Below are 15,245 nucleotides of genomic sequence, written 5' to 3' on the forward strand. Positions count from 1 at the left end.
ATTTTACTAGTTTGCTGCTGGCTGTAGTGTATTAGTTAAATTCCAGCATATACCGCTAATTGTAATCGAAACCAGAATTATAAAACAAGAAACGTTTTTCTATTTTAAAGGAATCAAATGAGCCAATAGACCTTGCAAGGCTGCATAATAAGCCAACTTTTAATTACTATGTTAATGGATGTCTGTGTTAGCCCCATGGTTCATTTTGGCTCACGTGCCAAAGCAAAGTTATTTTGGGCCCAGGAGTTCTCCTGTAATTACGAAGCATTTAACAGACTCTTGGGCTAGAAGAACACAATGGAAGCCAGAGTGATATCATTTTCACATGAAGAAAGCTTATTAAATGTTAACCAATGTGCGGGTTAAAGAACACATGCAAGCTTATGTTTTGCTCAATGGAGGTTGATTAAAAAAGTATATGAATAGAATGGGGTGAATTGATGCAGATATCAAATTGTGGTTTTATAAATGCATGTTTTTTGCCTCTAATTTCTACATTTTTGACCAATTCAAACTGTCCCAACTTGATACTGTTCCGCTTATCCCCGCCACAAGGTTTTTTTCAAAATTTCAAAATAAAAGCAAAACATTACCATTTTGTGATTTTCTCCACTAATTTCTACCGTTACAACTTTAAACGGTTCCATTTTATCCCTACCACAATTTTCTCCCCAAAATTGCTAATTAAAAGCCAAAAATGTTTTGTTTTTTTAATATGTGTGCATGCTTTTTTTCCAATGTTGTATGTTGTTTGACTGATTTAAACCATTACAACTTTAAATTGTTCATCTTATTCTTACCATTCTTTTTTTTTTCCAAAATTCAAAATTAAAAGCTCGCAATTAACTTCTACTTTCAATTTATTTTTATTTTTTTTTACAGATTCAAAATGTTCTGTTCATTCAAGGTCATTGTATCACTTTTTTATTATTATTATTATTCAGCCTCTCAGCCTTCACACACAATTTATCCAGAAATTGCATTCACTACTTTCATTTGTCAACATTCATTCCACAAAAAGGAGGAATATATATATTTTTTTTAATTTTTATTTTTTGCTAAAGTGTCAAAGGAATTATATAAAAAGCACGCTGACATATATGGGACTTGGCGGAGAGAGTGCAGGTTTTGCGGAAACACAGCAAATCTTCAGGCAAGTTGTGACCTTTTCATCATGTTCTGGATGCCCTCAGCATATTATTTCAATACCTCGACGAAACTGGTTATTTGCCTGTCTGTCTTTCATGACGATTATATAAACATTGAAAGTAGGAAGGTCAGGTGTTGGGGTGGAAGTTTAAAAAAAATAATAATAAATTGGCAGTAGGTGAGAGTGTTTGCCAAATCTGGGAGGATTAAACGACTCAGCCTTCCTGAGTTGTATGTTGTGCAATGTGTTTTTGTTCCAGTCTTGGAACACTGCATGGCCATATTCATACACCCGGATTATGATTTTTTAGTTTAGTTCATTTTTTTCCTTTCGGACACATTACAGCTTACATCAATCACATCACATCATTTGCAACATTGATATCCGAAAGAAGGGCTGACGGGTAGAAGCCGAAGCTTATTCGAGACCCGTCCTCATCGACCCATTACTATAACGCATCAATCATATACATTATTTAGAATAGTCATTGATTTTTAGCGTTATCCATCCCATACTATCCCAGACACTGCTCGCTCAGTTCATCTTGAATGTCCGTGTGTAGATTGTGGCTAGTCCCAGTCATTTGGAACTGGTGAATCTGTCCCCAGACGCCACCAGCAAGCCCACCCCGCCAGGCGAGCAGCCAAGGCAAGCGCAATTCATCTCTTTCACCAGTAGGGTCTTCGCTGACCTCGAATCAGCTTTCACACATGTTGTGGCTTCCAGAAGAGTAAATTGGCTTGCATTCTGCCCATTGCTATTCAAGCGATTCCAGCCTCGATTCTGGTCAGGTAGCACCACTGGTTGCTAGCATGTTGTGGATCTGATGACTCCTGTGCGCTGCCCAGCCTAGCTCACCCAGCAGAGCGGCCCACGCCAGCTGCATTCCAGGAACCAGACCACCAACCCCCATTTTGCGTATTGAAAGCAGATTCATTGGAGCCACAAAACAGCCTTATCATGTAGCCTTGACTGTTAGAACAAATGTCCAAACGGAATTCGAGCCAGACAATATTTAGATTCAAACGGGAACAGCAATACATGTTATCAATGCAGGTGTATAAACAAGAGTTAGCCTTGGCAAAGTCAGCAAGTAATCATATACAACTCCAGCTTTGGGTAATTAGTGATGTTGTTGTTGTTGTTGTGATATTGTGAATTACTGTTGTCTCTCAAGCGCTGCCAATTCCTCAGCTCCTTTCACGATTCGTGTTTTTAGTTGACCAGAGTTATCTTTAGTTTGAATAAAAATTTGGCAGTCTTGTCCACGTTCTTTTGATAAGTCCATTCTTTCTCATTTGTCGAGCCTTTTTGGCGATGTCAGCATTTCGTTTGGTGAGGTTTTCGTTGATGTAGACATGTTTCCCACGAAGCTTGTGACGGTCTCTCAGAAGAGCAATCTTTTTCTTTTTTCTTTCTGTCAACAAACCTGATCAGAACTGCCGGTGGTCGTGTCCCTCCATTTGGAAGCGAAAAGCAAATCTCTGAGTTGAAGTGTCACTTGCTGTTCCACAGTCTTGTTCCCTGAAGATTGGTCAGAATCTTCCGTGCTCGTGCTAGCCGCAGCTCTCGAAGGGCCACGGCGCGGCTTTATCTTGATACCGGTGACTATCACATCGTTGATACGAAGATTCTGTTCCAAATCATCCACTTTTTGTTCCAAGGCAACAATTTCAATTTCAAGTAATTCGTCAATCATTTCAGAGTTTTTTAAGAGAAGATTTTATCTCCTCATTCTCATCAGCTCTTTTTCCACCAGGCATTCTCCAAGAATGTAGTTAAAAATCCCAATGCAAAAATCAACAAGTAGTTAGAATCACGAGCGCACGAGCGACTGCAGGAGCAAGTACAGATGTGTCCTTCCTCAACAGGGCGTCCTTGAAGTTGGTATATATATATATATATATATATATATATATATATATATATATATATATATATATATATATATATATATATATATATATATATATCAAGTGTCAAGTGCTTTGTGGAAACGCAATTTGACCATGTTTCTTCTGTTTTCTTCTTCTTTACAAGCAGAGTCAGAGTTTGGTTTGCATTGTCAGCAGTGAATTTTGCTCTCAGTTGGCGTCTCCAGTATTATCTTTATAGGCAGAATTTCTCATGCAGGCAGTGCCTAGTTTGGTGGCCAGAAGTTTTCTCTTCTAGTTATGAATGATGCCATTTTGATGGCTTTATCAACCTATAACATTCAAATGTCTCCTGGAGCAATTTGCGAGCATGATGACAATCAGCACTTTGATATCTGAGTCTATGGTTATTAGTTGTAAAATGGTGCATTGCAGCTGTAAGTTTGGAAGTTGAGTTCTGTCTCAGGTAAAGCAGTATATTGGGGTCAGGGAAGGATGGAGCAAGAGATGAAATGATTGGCTGATCAGCGTGGTATCTGCAGTGATGTGGTCTGCAGTGCTGAGGAGCGAGCAGAGGCAACAGGCAGAGCTTTTTTTTTCTTTTTCTTTTTTAACCAGCCCTTTTAAAATCCTATGGTTATCAATGTTTGGTGACTCTGCGCCTCCAGAGCCAGAAAGGAACCAGTTGAGGGTGTTAATACATTTATAGTTGATGCCCCCCCAAAGCAGCCACCCTGGTGCGTGACTCTGGGCATGTCCAAGTGGAAGGAGGCCTTGGGAGGGGGGACCTATCACTCACCAGAGGGACTGTTGACCTTGGAACACCTTGGTCTCATCGTACGCGATATGTTGTTTCCTGAATTTAACCGAGACAAGAATTTAGTAAAAACAATCCAAAATGTTAATGACCATAAAATATTGAAACTGGACTGTTTTTCATCATCATACACATTAGGGCAGTGATTCTTGATATGAGTATCTTGAGTGATTTGTTTATTTATTTGAATCCCCATTAGCTGTTATCATTTTGACAGCTTTTCTTACTGGGGTCCTATTAGACTTTAACTCGTGATACACAAAGAAACTCTGATATTAATGTTCAAACTGTGTATAATGTTATTGTGCTTAATTTTTTATTTCTTTTAAACCAGTACACTAAACATGCTAGGTACAATTTATTTGTTTTCAACTTTTACAATGATACAAGGCATTGGACCTTGAAGAACACGTTTTCAAGCATTTATTTAATAGATTTGATTCCCCTTTTAAGTACAGTTGTATTAATTACCCATAGCATAGCATTAATCTCTTGACTGCATTATGTTACATTGGCTTACAATAACGCTGAAGATAGTCTTGAGGATTACAGCGACTGCCTCATGTTGGATGAACACTTGTCACGCTACTGTCTTTTAATGTTGGTCATGATGGTGGAATTTGGAGAACTAAGTATTTCTTGAGGTGGCACTTGGAATTAAAAAAAAAATGTGAGTACCTCTGCATTAGGGCATTAGCGCAAGCTCTGCACATGCACAAACTGTGAAAGTGTTGCACTCCAAACATGACGGGCATGTTGCAGACATGCACTATATAGGCTACTGTATTTATCTTTTTGCAATGGTTTAACGTTTTGCACGTTATTCCACGCTATCTTCAAAACATTTTCCAACTGACCCATCATGAATCCCATTTCACAATATCACTATTGTACTACATGGCATCGAGGCGGGTCGAGGCATACTAAATAAATGAAATACAGTGATACCTCAGCTCACGAACATAATTGGTTCCCAGAAAGTGTGTGTAAGGCGAAAAGTTTGTCTTCCGAACATTTATTTCCCATAAGAAACCATTAAAATGAGAATAATCCGTTCCCAGGTCCCTATAAAACATAATTTTCTACTAAATGCCTTAAAACTACACAAAAATATACCTTATTTTATGTATAATAAATGTGCTATTGTATTGTAATTAAAGAAATAAACTGTACTGTATAATAAAGTCGTTTTATTTACCTTTGTGATGGTAGTTCTTAAGGATAGTAGCAATGGTAGACTTACTTCATTCGCGAGTGTTTATGGAACGGTTGCCGCTCATTCGCGCTTTCGTGCTCACCGGAGCGGAGGAGGTGTGTCCCTTGGTGAACAAGGAAGTGGAGCACTTTAGCGAGTCAACAAAAAGTGAGCACCGCCAACTACTTTCACCTCTTTCCTGGGACTAAACTGCCGTGGCACTATTTTCTCCTTTTTTGAGGTACGTGATAGCACTTTCGCTTTTTTTAGTGGCGCGAACTCCATTGACTACAATGCAAACGCGCCGCCGAATCGCCGTCCCTCGCTGGTAAGCATTAGGCTTAACACTAGCCTGTGGTGGGGTCTTTTTCGGTCCCATAATAGCAAAAGTACACTCAATATGGTCCAAAATGTCTATTAAACACAAACCGGGTCCGTACTAAAAGAAAGGGGGTGATGAACTGGGACGCCGTGAGCGTGCGTCCGCTTCTCGTGGCCGCCACCGTGGTGCTGTTCGACCGCGTGGTTTGGTTCGTCCGCCGAAAACTAGTTCGTCAGCAGAGACTATATGCTCGCGAATTTAATGTTCGTGAGGCGAAAAGTTCGTGAGCTTAAGCGTTCGTCAGCCGAGGTATCACTGTAAATTTAATTAACTGATTTATTTATTCACATTCAAAAGGGTTTTAACTATATCATATAATTGTCAAATATTGGATAAATAAAGATAAATACACTTGGTAAGAAACACAGCCTAACTCGATGTATCTGCCTGTCGTTAGGAGCTGACGGTGTCTGCGGTCACGCCAGGGTTCAGTTTGAGTTCATGACCTATTCATGACCATGAGGTCAGGTGTCTGTTATGTACTGATGTAACAAGTGTCTGTTTTGAAGTGATGTAACTAGCATCTAACTGCGACTAGCATGTAACTAGCAATCTTTAATCCCTTTGCCTGGTCAACAGCCAATCAGATAATTCCATGTCAGTCCTGTTACCCACATGTCTAGCCACAACCAATCAGATCGATTCCTTGTCTATATAAGCCTCCTGAGAAGTGTGTGTCTTTGTCGGATTATTACTTCTGTTGCCACTGTCCTCTCTGCAACTCTCTTTGTTTCTTATCCAGTCAAGTTTGTTCTATGCCTCTGGATGTGAATAAATAGTTAAAATCTTACTTGTGTCTGCGCTTTGGGATCCAACCTCCAGCTCATGACAGAATAATCCAACCACATGGATCCCGCAGACTTCAATAAGATGTGCCATGCCCTGGACTCCTAAGCCCTATTGCTTGGACATCAGGATCCGGCCTTCACTGGTCTGAGAGATGCGCTAAAGATTTTAGCCAACCAGTCAGCCTGTCCCAGCACCGATCCCCAATGCTGATGCATTGGACTCCGGGATGGGAGCAGCCCTCTCGCAGCGCTCCCCGACCGACCGGAGGCTTCACCCCTGCCTCAGCTTCAAGTCCCCGAACCTCTTCTACCGCGGCGTCAAGTCAAGTCCATCTTTATCAAGTCCAAGAACCTCATCTGCTATAGCCTCAAGTCCAAGAACCACGTCCACTGCGGCTTCAAGTCAAGTCAAGTCAAGTCCATCTTTATCAAGTCCAAGAACTCATCTGCTATAGCCTCAAGTCCAAGAACCACGTCCACTGCGGCTTCAAGTCAAGTCAAGTCAAGTATAATCCATCTTTAGCAAGCTCAAGTTCCCTCGTCTCGGCAGAGTTGCCGTTGTCTCAAGTTCCCTCGTCTCGGCAGAGGTGCCATCGTCTCAAGTTCCCTTGTCTCGGCAGAGGTGCCGTCATCTCAAGTTCCCTCGTCTCGGCAGAGTTGCCATCGTCTCAAGTCCCCTCCTCGCGTCGACTTTCCCGTTCCAGTTCCGGCGGAGTCCGGCCAGCGGCCTTCCCTCTCTTGCTCCAGTTCCGGCGGCACTCGGCCAGCGTCCGCACTCCGCTCCAGTCCCGGGCGCCTGGCGGCATCCGGTCAGCGGCCATCTCTCTCTCGCTCAAGCTCCGGCGCCAGCAGCCGCCTCTCGCTCCAGTTCTGGCGAACGCTCTGCGGCTGCCTTCACCCTTCGTCATGTACAGGTTATGTTATGCTTACTGTCAATACTAGCCCTACCCCTACATGTAAGGTGTCCGCCAGGAGGCGGCCTTTGGGTTACTGGGGTCACGCCAGGGTTAAGTTTGAGTTCATGACCTGTTAAGTTGGGTTCATTACCGTGCGGCCAAGTGTCTGTTATGAACTGATTTAACAAGTGTCTGTTTTGAACTGATGTAACTAGCATCTAGTTTCAACTGGTTTTAGGCTATGTGATGTTATGTGATGTCAAGGGCTATGTAATGTCAAGAATCTTTAATCCCTTTACCTGGTCAACAGTCCTGTTACCCACATGTCTAGCCACAACCAATCAGATCGATTCCTTGTCTATATAAGCCTCACTTGAGAAGTGTGTGTCTTTGTTGGCTTATTACTTCTGTCACCACTGTCCAACTCTCTTGGTTTCTCATCTGGTCAAATTTGTTCCATGCCTCTCGATGTGAATAACTAGTTAAAATCTTATTTGTGCGCTTTGGGATCCAGCCCTCAGCACATGACAGACGGTAACTTAGCATGTGCAGGATCAGACCCGACGGTAACTTAGCATGCTCACGCGCAGACCCATCAGTCAGTGCAGATCAACAAGCAATTTATTTCCACGGTACACCGACTCTCACAGTAGACTTACATGCATCACGTAAAAGATTTTCAGTCCTCCCCGTTACCATTATCACTGTCGATGTAGCAATTTTATGTAGAATTTGTGGTTCATCACCATACATGACATGAGTATATATTTTGTTTCTTGCTGTTTACAATTTGTGATGTGTCAACAGCACATATGGTTCCAAAACAAAACTGCAGCATGTGCATGTATTTATTAGTTGTTTACATTTCCATTACTTTGATAAATTAGTTGATAAAATAGTGATCATTGGTTTAGTCAGTATAATTATAGTATGCTATTTCTATACCATTTCATCTCATCTCTATTTAAAACACAATAGTTAGGTCATACAAAGAACCTCTAAAGAAACACAGTCACTAACTTTTTTCATTTGTTTGGATTTGAAAATGATTGGTGCAAAAAATGTCCCATCATAGCACTTATATTAAAGTGTATAACATATATCCCCCCACCCACCCCACCACCACCAGTTATTCCTTGTGTTTTCTTTTAAATGTGGCTCTGAATTGTGCTTGCCAGTTATAAAGTGACTATGGATGTGACCTGAAGCAGTGACATTTCAAAAGTGGCATGGATTGCTGCTGCAGGGTTAAACTTGAGACACCTCTGGCTGAATGTTTCACAGTTCAAGAGAGAATCAGTGATTTCCACTTTCGGGTCACCTTTCACCCTGTTCTTTTATTTGAACTGCATAGCGTATTTTGCTGTATCTGGGGAGCGACATGCTATGAAGCCTGTTGTAAAGGACGAAAGGAATCAACACATAATTAACTTATTACAGTTGAATAATGAAAGCCTTTCGGTCTTGTGTTTTTTTTTTGTTTTTGTTTTTTTTTTTCAAAAAGAAATGTGAATATATGTGTGTTTGTGAATACTGTAACAGGTGTCACTGAGGATGCAGTTTCCCAAACATGATCTGATGGTATTGATCAGCTCCGCTCGTATGTGTACAACCCTCGGGCAAGTTCAAGCAACGCGAGATTGAATTTAAGCGTCTTAGCATCGAACGTCTGACCCAGTCACAGACCTTTTTATTTGAAATGTTATTAGCAAATAACAGACCAATTTGTTGCTTTTTCGTAATTCATTTAACCTTTATTCAACTATTGTATGTCTTCAAAAATATGTTGGTGTTTTTTTTTCCTTTGAAAAGTAATACAATTATCTTTATTATTATTATTATTATTATTATTTTATTTTATTTTTTATTTTTTTTAACCTAATTGAATCAGGGCACTACCTCCCTGAAATATTAAGACACTCATATTTAATTTGGCCTCAAAAAGAATCCAGTGTTATTAAACACATAGTTCAAGATTGTGTGGTTATATAAGTTGCTTACGTAAGGGGCGAGACGACCCATAACCAGGATTGCAACTGCTTGTTTAACAAAGCGATGTCTTAAAAAGTTGCCGAACATCGGATATTACCTGCATTGAACGTGTAGAGTACATAAATAGCAGCATGATGTTGCCTGGGGACATGAACGTTATTTCTACCACCTGCAGTCATGTGTTCTGCTTAACACGTCCTTGAGCAACATGCTGCAGCGACGCTACCTGCCCCACTTTCACTGCGAGTGTGTAGTGAGAGCAAAGACAGACAGAATGAACTTGTAAACTATGCTCGTTTTGAAATAACAAAAGTGTTTTTTCACAAGTGCAGTTTTTAGTCTGTGAAATCTCTCATGCAGACATAATGGACACAGTGAAGCTTCTATTCAACATTAACATATTCTCTCTCTCTCTCTCTCTCTCTCTCTCTCTCTCTCTCTCTCTCTCTCTCTCTCTCTCTCTCTCTCTCTCTCTCTCTCTCTCACACCACTGGCAATGAAGAGAACAGACGGACAAAAAAGAAAAAGAAAAAAAGAGCCCGCGGCCACAAGGCAACAAAAACACGCAACAAAAGCCCAACGCAGTTGAGCATCTGCGTGTACACTGTCAATGCAGATTTGAGTGAAGCAGAGGGGCTTATTTTTGGATGGAGCGGGGGTGTTCGTTCTTTGACCTCATCTGTCTTTTGTATTGAAACAAAATTTGACTTCAGTTGATCCTTTTGGATTCCAAGCCACAACGACATGATGACCCCATGTATCATTGTGTTCGGCCCTGGGCTCGTTGTGGTTGTGTTGCTCATGCTTGAACTTGTTTATATGGATAACTACAAATGCACTCAGTAGTGCCTTACCTCTGCCAAGGTGGAACAATTATGTTCTGCACATCAATCAAAAATGATTCCTGGCAAAGGGTGTTTTAAAACATGTATAAATCATTTTAATCACATTATTGTGATCAAGTCTATTTGGAAAAGCTGTTATATTTCTCAAACGCCAAGTGAACCACCTGGGATTTGTATTTTATGGAGCCTGCTGTGATCTGAAAACACATTTTTCACAGTGGAGAATGAATTCTCACATATTGCTGGTGAGGCACCAAATGTTATGCAAAGTTTGAAAGCACTCAGCTCACCGAACACTTGACATGGTCAACAGATCCATCCATCCATCCATCCATTTTCTTGACCGCTTATTCCTCACAAGGGTCGCGGGGGGTGCTGGCGCCTATCTCAGCTGGCTCTGGGCAGTAGGCGGGGGACACCCTGGACTGGTTGCCAGCCAATGGCAGGTCAACAGATCCGTATAGTGTAACTATGTATGCATATATGTAATGTGTATGCATGGAGTGTCTTTGAGGGACCAGAAAAGCGCTTTAGAAATGACAGGATATGACATGACCACATGTAAATAATCAACACCATTTTCTTAGTTTTATTTTATTTGGATGATTTTCCATCTTTATCTCATTGTTGGGGTCTTAATTAAATAGATATACACGTACAAAAAAAAAAATCTAAATTTTGGCACCCAAAAAAAAATGTCTCCATTTTATTGCATTGGAGTCTGATGCATAACATCAAGGACTCCGCTATGGAGACAGCATACATGTTGACAAATGACATTACAATGTGTTGATGTAGGGGGGGAAAGAACATTCCAATTTACGATATGATTTGATCATTTGCAATAAGCACCAAACAATTGTGGACCTAAATGATTCACTGAGTCCATTTTACATAAGGTGCGACTCAAAGGTCACATTATGAAAAGTGGCAAATACAAGATATTAGAAAGGCTACTGGGAAGCCTTATTTTTTAGAGCTTTTATAACCAGTATTAATTAAGAAACGTGAATGTGTACGTTGAAATCTCAAGGGAGGTTATAAGAATGAGGGCAAATACCTGGAACACTCCACACCCATGTAATAGTACAAATTTATTGTACTTTTTTTTAAATTGTGCTGTATATTAATCATATGTAAATGAATCAAATAACTGCATACTGGACAATAAACTACTTTCACTATTGGTCTACTTCAAAATGGCCCCACCCACACCGAAGGACACACATTGGATCTGGTGTGCTCGACCTTTAGTTTCACCAAGACAGTAACCCCAGTTGTGCTTGAAAGTTTACATACCCTAGAGGAGGGGTGAGCAAGTTGGGTCCTCGAGAGCCACTCTCCAGCCTGTTTTCCATGTCTCACTCCTTCAAGGCAGCTGAATCTAATGATCAGCTTATCAGCAAGCTTTGCAGAAGCCTGATAATGATCCTGATCATGAAACAGGTGTTAGTGGAGAGAAACATGGGAAACAGGCTGGATAGGGGCTCTCGAGGACCCAACTTGGCCCCACCCCTGCCCTAGAGGTATGTAAACGTAGGAGTGTAAATGGATAGTCAGAAAAAGGCTTAATGTCCATAAAACCCAAACTACTGTGGGAATTGTTTTGATATTTTCAGATGTTGAAGTGGACATGAGTAAAGATGTGAATGTGAATTTTGGTGAGTATTGTGACCCGTTTTGGGCTTTTTGGTGGTTCTAACCAAGTCATTTTAAAATAAGATACTGACTACGGACTACGTGATGTTTAGCTTTTGTACCTACACAGTTGTGCTCATAAGTTTACATGTAAACTTACAACTGTGCAGATACAAAAGCTAGACGTCACTTATGTATGTAAACCTATCAGCACATTATACATCACTTGTGAGTCACCTGACTTCTCAACCTGCTGACATTACAACATGGCACTAAACCTCTGTATTGACTGCCTTGACCCCGATTGTACATTTCCTTCCCTTTCCCTGGCTTACTTCCAAAACAATGTGCTATGAACACCTCTGGACTTGAATGGCTACAAATAATTGGCCTCATTATTTAACTGGAGGCACACCGTGATAATGTGAAAACATACACTAAAGATATGCCCTCTCATTTACCAATGAAGAGCATTTTTCCAACCTCACAAATGACCAGCAAAAGCAGCACAAGTAATCCTTTCACTACCATTTTGCATCAACCTAACCTCAAACCTACTGAAATTACGACAAAATATCATGGTTATGGAATCTGATACTGCTTAGAAACTATTTGCAAAACTCCATCCCTGCTCGCCTGCCCGGAAGCTGTGCTAATTTGACACTGGTCTGCTGACGTTTTGTGACTGAGCTTTTACCCACCTGTGCAACTGTCTTGTACATTTTTGGAAAAACAAATGCTCAACATTAATAATTAAAACAACACCATGTTAGACTGTGATTAATGTAAGAATAAATCATTAAATTTGGGTGGTGGGGAGTGAAGGACATGAAAATACAGTTATTAGTCATACTTTTTTTGTCGGGGGCAAAAAAAAAACCCATCTGTTTTCTCACCATTACAATATTTCAGGAAACAACAAAAGCTCGCCCAAAGAACAAGTCCTTAAAAAACATTAAATCACCTCAAGGGGCCACTGACCTTCTTGTGAAGCAGATGAAAAGATTACATAAAAAAAAAAAAAAAAAAAATACATTTAAAATTCCTCTGAGCAACAACCTTCTCCACGGCGGTCATGCCAAAACTCTTCAAAATCCCCTCTCCTAGTATTATTTCATGACCTATATACATACATACATACACACACACACATTATATATATATATATATATATATATATATATATATATATATATATATATATATATATATATATATATATATATATATATATATATATATATATATATATATATATATATATATAGTTTTTTCTACTTATAAGTTGCTGTATATAATTTGTTTCTTTTGTGAATGTTGGGGACTTCTGATGGAAGATGGGCTGAAAGCCTCAGTTTGGTGAAGCGTGTTCCATTTTAGTCATAAAATGTTTGATTTTCCTGAGTCTGCTGGAAGATTTTTCAACTGACTGCACAAGTTAAAGCCACATGGGACAACTTTCATGAAGTCCCGGCTCTCTCAGCTGGGCTCTGTTCCATTTTAGCACATCATTCCTTCCATTCCTCACTTCACACAAGTGAGCATTCCGGTGAAGACTTTTCGGAGGGGAGGACGCCCCTCTGTTCCTCTGGGTGCGAGCAATTCGTTCAATGGAGGGAGAAGAGTAATTAGATGTGAATTGCTTCTCTCAGCTGGGACAGCAAGCTAACTTCTAATTTTGTCTGCTCCCTGGCTGGAACAGTGTACAGTCTACTTGAGTGTTGTGTGTGCACTCAGGATACATGTAGCACGTTTTCATCATACACAGTTATTGCCTGTGTGTATCTTAATTGCTTTGGTAAGTGCTGGTGATCACATCACATTCAGTCTTGTGCAAAGACCACCACTGTCCATGGTGCTGAAGAGATTAGTTGTCCACCGTGTATGGTATTTTCTGGACTATCTACACTGCCATCCATCCATCCATCCATCTTCTTCCGCTTATCCGGGGTCGGGTCGCGGGGGCAGCAGCTTCAGGAGGGAAACCCAGACTTCCCTCTCCCCAGCCACTTCAACCAGCTCCTCCGGGGGGATCCCAAGGCGTTCCCAGGCCAGCCGAGAGACATAGTCTCTCCAGCGTGTCCTGGGTCGTCCCCGGGGCCTCCCACCGGTGGGACATGCCCGGAACACCTCCCCAGGGAGGCGTCCAGGAGGCATCCGAACCAGATGCCCGAGCCACCTCAGCTGGCTCCTCTCAACGCGGAGGAGCAGCGGCTCGACTCTGAGTCCCTCCCGGATGACCGAGCTTCTCACCCTATCTCTAAGGGAGAGCCCGGACACCCTGCGGAGGAAACTCATTTCGGCCGCTTGTATCCGGGATCTCGTTCTTTCGGTCACGACCCACAGCTCGTGACCATAGGTGAGGGTCGGAACGTAGATCGACCGGTAAATCGAGAGCTTTGCCTTTTGGCTCAGCTCTTTCTTCACCACGACGGACCGATACAGAGTCCGCATCACTGCAGACGCTGCACCGATCCGCCTGTCGATCTCCCGCTCCATCCTACCCTCACTCGTGAACAAGACCCCAAGATACTTGAACTCCTCCACTTGGGGCAGAATCTCACCCCCGACCTGAAGACGACACTCCACCCTTTTCCGACTGAGGACCATGGTCTCGGATTTGGAGGTGCTGATCCTCATCCCAGCCGCTTCACACTCGGCTGCGAACCGCTCCAGTGAGAGTTGGAGATCCCGGCTTGATGAAGCCAACAGCACCACATCATCTGCAAAGAGCAGAGATGCAATGCTGAGGCCACCAAACCGGAACCCCTCAACGCCTCGGCTGCACCTAGAAATTCTGTCCATAAAAGTTATGAACAGAATCGGTGACAAAGGGCAACCTTGGCGGAGTCCAACCCTCACCGGAAACGAATCCGACTTACTGCCGGCAATGCGGACCAAACTCTGGCAACGGTCGTACAGGGACCGAACAGCCCGTATCAAGGGGCCCGGCACCCCGTACTCCCAAAGCACCCCCCACAGAACTCCCCGAGGGACACGGTCGAACGCCTTCTCCAAATCCACAAAACACATGTGGACTGGTTGAGCGAACTCCCAAGCACCCTCGAGGATCCTGCGGAGGGTGTAGAGCTGGTCCACTGTTCCACGGCCAGGACGAAAACCACACTGCTCCTCCTGAATCCGAGATTCGACCTCCCGACGGACCCTCCTCTCCAGCACCCCTGAATAGACCTACCTATCTACACTGCCATGTTGTGTGAAATTAAGCAACAAAGTCATCTGGTGTCATCAGCCTGTGAGCAAGGCATTATGAAATTTGCCAAATTTGGCACCTCCAAATGTAATCTAATGCAACTGCAATGCACCAACGTATATTTGGACATTAGTTTTACTTTGAACAGTATCTCTGAGAATGTAAATAAAAGCAAAACCGTGTCATTGGCTAGGTTTTTGCGTTACCAATGTGTCATTTGCCGCTTGACACTTTCTTTCATCTACAAAAATAGGTTGCAGCTTGAAACTGGGCAATCCAACTGTGTGTCGTGACTATAAACAATTCATCATTTTTTGGAATGCTATTCGAGCCATTCAGGGATTCACACTCGCGTCATGTTTCTGCAGAAAGCCATGCTCAATAATACATTTTTTCACAGCATTTAACAGTTATGGCATTGCCATTTCTTCATGCGTTCAAACTAAAAAAAAAA

This window comes from Festucalex cinctus, chromosome 1 (genome assembly GCF_051991245.1).
Source record: "Festucalex cinctus isolate MCC-2025b chromosome 1, RoL_Fcin_1.0, whole genome shotgun sequence".
NCBI classification, from domain to species: Eukaryota; Metazoa; Chordata; class Actinopteri; order Syngnathiformes; family Syngnathidae; genus Festucalex; species Festucalex cinctus.